This window comes from Triticum aestivum, chromosome 7A, assembly GCF_018294505.1.
Source record: "Triticum aestivum cultivar Chinese Spring chromosome 7A, IWGSC CS RefSeq v2.1, whole genome shotgun sequence".
Classification (NCBI taxonomy): domain Eukaryota; kingdom Viridiplantae; phylum Streptophyta; class Magnoliopsida; order Poales; family Poaceae; genus Triticum; species Triticum aestivum.
Genome location: NC_057812.1, coordinates 64793296 through 64798583, shown reverse-complemented (window position 1 = coordinate 64798583; position 5288 = coordinate 64793296).

The window sequence follows — 5288 nt, the reverse complement described above, 5'->3', positions numbered from 1 at the left end:
AGTCCCCGATTCGTCGTAGACTTAAACTTCCAAAACCTCTTTATGATTCTCGGTCTGACCGATACTCCACCTTCGGTCCTACCGAGATCATTAAGCTGATCTAGGTTTTCGATCTCGGTGCAACCGATTTGAACATTTCGGTCACACCGGGTTTCAGTAACTGCTTGCAGTTATGAATCTCGGTGCCACCGAGTTGTTCCACTCGGTCAAACCGACAGGGTCGGGCTATATATAGTCACGGGAAATTTTTTGGAAATTTCTCCAAACCCCTTCGCCCGCGCAATAGCCTGCTCTGCCCTTGTGGTCTCCGGATCGTCTTCTTGCCGCCAACAGCCTCCAGTCGCTGGTCTCCGTCGCCGTCAATGGGAATTCTGCCCCGCCGTTGCCGCCGTAGCAAGTCCCCGCCGAACTAGGGTATGGACTTGATCTTTGTGCTATTCCCCAATCTGATTCCTAGCACATTGTGATCATATTGATTCTAGCCACGATTGAAACACTCCTATCCAGTCAAAACGCTCATAGATTAGGTTTGATTCAAAAATTCTAGGTTTAGGTTACCGCCGAAACTATCTCGGACCCACCGAGTTGAAAAACTCGGTCCCAGCGATTTGGCTTATGCCATTGCACAAGTGAGACTCGGTCTGACCGAGAATTACTTATCGGTGTGACCGATTTTTGAACTCAGTGAAACCCTAGCAGTCTCGGTGCCACCGAACTGTGACTCGGTCCTACCGAGTTCACTAGTTTAGGTTCCAAAACTGCTTCGGTATCACCGAGTTTGAAAATCGGTAGATCCGAGATGATTTCAGTGGGAAACTAAAACTAAGTTTTTGGATCATTATTTTGCAAAAATCTCTGCATTTTGTGATGCTCATCTATTCTACCTCATCTATAATCTATTCACAAGGTCAGCAGTCAGTTTGCAGCATGTCTGATCAAAGTGATAGCCAAAATATGTCAGAGCAGCAAGTGGTGATGAGTGAGGGCACTAGTCCCTCCAGTTCATCTGATGAAGGCAGTAGGAGCACTCCTAGTATTTTGCCAAAGGCTGCCACGAGACAAAGGAAGAAGAGGACTTCAGATTCCGAAGATGAGGACTATGTGGCAGAGGAAGAGGCCACTTCCAAGAGAGTTGAGCCAGCTCAAGGCACTAAGCCAGGTCTGAAAATCAAAAGGCAAGCAGGCAGGCAGCCAATGTCAAAGGCCAGAATGTCAACTGAGAAGCCCATAGAGCCAGTTGCAGTTGAGGGCAAGAAAAGGAAGGAAAGGGTGAAGAAGACTGTGGCTAGAGTGCTTGGCAAAGCTTCCATCATGGAAGAAGAAGAGGAAGAAGAGGTAGCTGCACCAGCGCCCAAGGCACCCAAGCTAATGGGAGATGCCATAGAATCAGGGGGAGCTGCTTCCAAGGCCAAGTCAGCTCCAAAGCCAAAGCCTAAGAGAAATACAAGGAGCATTCCTGCAGCTGAGAAGAACAAGGCCCCAGTGCCTGAGACTGTTGCTGAAGAAGAGGAAGAGAATGTCCTGAGAAAGCTAAAGCCCAAGATCCCAGACCACAACGATGCTCATCCTGTGGCTGAGGACATGAAGCTCAGGAGAGATTCAGGGCTGAGGAAATGGAGAGAAGCAGACCCATATGCTTCAGGGAGAAGGACAGCAGTGGACTACAGATTTCACACCAAGGAGCAGCAAGATTTCTATGAGACTGTGCTGCTAGATAAGAAGCCCATTGTATGTGATATGAGATGGGTCGACTGGGAATATATCAAGGAAAACGAGGAGCACTATCCTGGAGTGCAAGACAGCTTCATAGCTTGTGGAGTAGCTGACTTTGTTGGGCAGAAGCTCACAAAGTGGAACGAGGAGCTTATCATTCAGTTCTACTCCACGTCACACTTTTATCCAGATGGGAGGATCACATGGATGTCTGAAGGTACGAGGTACCAATCCACTGTTGAGGAATGGGCGAAGTTGATTAATGCCCCAGAGGAGCAAGATGATGACTTGGATATCTATGCCAAGAAGAAGATGGACCATAACTCCATGTCCAATATGTACAAGGAAATTCCCAATGAAGCTCTTGACACCTTCAAATTTGGGTCTGTGCATTACCTTCTGTCAGGACTGCCTACGATCAATTGGATACTAAGGCACACCTTATTACCCAAGTATGGAGATCACAAGATGATCAGAGGCCACGCTATCAACTTGCTACATGTGTTTGATGTGCCTCAGAAGTTCAAGGTGATGAGCCTTATAGTGGAAACTATCAAGAGGACTGCAGCAGATCAGAAGAGGAGCTGCGGATATGCCCCTCAAATTCAGGAGCTCATCAACTCCAAGATGGGCACGGGCATATATCTATTGGACAAGGAACACCTGCCCATCCGTCCAGATTTCGAGGACAATCAAGTTGTCATGACTGAGAACGAGCCATCATCTGCCCAAGCATATGCAAAGAAGGAGAAGGCGAGGAAGGAGAAAGCTGCCAAGATGCCTACTCAAGAGGAGGCATCTGAGTATTTCTTGAAGACTAAACAAGAGCAGCTTGGTTACTTGATTGCATCCACGCTGAGGATTGAGCAAAGTCTGGCCACCCTCACTCAGAATCAGCAGAGCCTAGAGAGAATCATGGAACAGAAGTTCTATGACTTGGATGTCAAAGTAATGGAAGTTCAGTCTGCAGTGGAGCAACTCCAGGAGGACATGCAGGAGATGAGAGGCAGGACTACCACTCATGCCTTTTCCAGCGTGCCACGAGGCCCGAGGTCATCTACCGTGCCAGTTGCTGACAGCAGAGCCACCACTTCAGCACCAGCTACAGCCTCAGCTCCAGCGTCTACTTCAGCTCCAACTCCAGTGTCTACTTCAGCATCTACAGAAGCCTTCATCCTTGGAGTGATCCGGACTCCACCACCACCAGAAGATCAAGCCTGAGCGTCGATTTAGCACTATGCATTTTCTAGGAACTTTTTGGTAACTTGTTGCCAAAGGGGGAGAAGATGTATAGATCATAGGCTTCGAGAGAGAGAGTGTTGTTTTTCTCTCTTGCTTTATTTGGTGGTTTTTCAAACTTGTTTGCTTTTGAGTGCTTGAGATACTACGTCATTATTTGTGAGACATTGATGATCATGTGTTTGATCATAAGCTACACTTAATGCTTGCTTAATACTATTATCCTATCTATCTTGTGTGATCATTCACTTTTCTTGGTGATGAGTGCATGTATTTCATTCTTATCATTTTGAGCGCTCCACCAAGATGTATGTGACATGGAAGAGTAACCCATGACTCTAACTCTTTGTGCATTTGCAGTCCAAAGCAAATTTTAAATATACACAAATTTAGGGGGAGCTCTTACTTATCACATACTTCTCAAAGCGACGATATATTTCATGCTTATTATCATTTGTCGAAGCTTTGATCTATATGTTGTCATCAATTACCAAAAAGGGGGAGATTGAAAGTGCAACTATCCCTAGGTGGTTTTGGTAATTCATAACAACATATAGCTCATTGAGCTAATGCTATTCCAAGATGATTATTTCAGGAAAGCTCAATGATTGGCATGGCATGGATGTGAAAGTGGAACCCTCAAAATGCTAAGGACAAAGGATTGGCTCAAGCTCAAAAGCTCAAGACTCTTCATTTTATATTTTAGTGATCCAAGATCACATTGAGTCTTTAGGAAAAGCCAATACTACCAAGGAGGGATGAGGTGTTGCTTAATGAGCCTCTTGCTTCATGTGCTTAGTGATATGCTCCAAAACCCTCAACTACTTTCCCATATCCACATATTACCTAAACCCTAAGCCAAACTCGGTCCTACTGATTCTTCCTATCCGGCGCCACCGAGTTTCACTTGTCATTAGCCACTGCCAAACCCTAGCAATTCGGTCCTACCGATTGGGATCTCGATCTCACCGAGATGGGGTTGCAAACTCTCTGTTTCCCTTTCATAACTTTTCGGTCTCACCGAAAGAGCGAATCGGTCCCACCGAGATTGCAATGTAAACTCAGTGTTTCCCCTTTGTAACTTTTCGGTCTCACCGAGTTCCACTCGCTCTCACCGAAAGAGCAAATCGGTCCCACCGAGTTTGCCTGACCAACTCTCTGGTTAGCTAATTACCAAATTCGGTCTCACCGAGTTTGTGTAATCGGTCTCACCGAGATTACGTTATGCCCAAACCCTAACCATATCGGTCCTACCGAGTTGCATATCAGTCCCACCGAAAATCTCTAACGGTCACTAGGTTTACATTTTCGGTCTGACCGAATTTATTGATTCGGTCCCACCGAGATTGGAAAACTGTGTAACGGTTGGATTTTGTGTGGAGGCTATATATACCCCTCCACCTCCTTCTCATTCGATGAGAGAGCCATCAGAACACACACACCATTCCAACTCATATGTTCTGAGAGAGAACCACCTACTCATGTGTTGAGACCAAGACATTCCATTCCTACCATATGAATCTTGATCTCTAGCCTTCCCAAGTTGCTTTCCACTCAAATCTTCTTTCCACCAAATCCAAATCCTATGAGAGAGAGTTGAGTGTTGGGGGGACTATCATTTGAAGCACAAGAGCAAGGAGTTCATTACCTACACACCATTTGTTACTTCTTGGAGAGTGGTGTCTCCTAGATTGGCTAGGTGTCACTTGGGAGCCTCCGACAAGATTGTGGAGTTGAACCAAGGAGTTTGTAAGGGAAAGGAGATCGCCTACTTCGTGAAGATCTACCGCTAGTGAGGCAAGTCCTGTGTGGGCGATGGCCATGGTGGGATAGACAAGGTTGCTTCTTCGTGGACCCTTTGTGGGTGGTTGCTTCTTCGTGGACCCTGTTGGAGAACGTTGCAGAAAACAAAAATTTTCCTACTCGTTTCACCAAGATCATCTAGGAGTTCATCTAGCAACGAGTGATTAGATGCATCTACATACCTTTGTAGATCGCGAGCGGAAGCGTTCAAAAGAACGGTGATGATGTAGTCGTACTCGACGTGATCCAAATCACCGATGACCAGCGCCGAACGGACGGCACCTCCGCGTTCGAAACACGTACGGAACAGCCACGTCTCCTCCTTCTTGATCCAGCAAGGGAGGGAGGAGAGGTTGAGGGAGATGGCACCAGCAGCAGCACGACGGCGTGGTGTTGATGGAGCTGCAGTACTCCGGCAGAGCTTCGCTAAGCACTATGGAGGAGGAGGAGGTGTTGGGGAGGGAGAAGGAGGCAACCAAAGGCCAAGGCGTTCAGGTATGAAGTCCCTCCTCTCCCCCACTATATATAGGGGT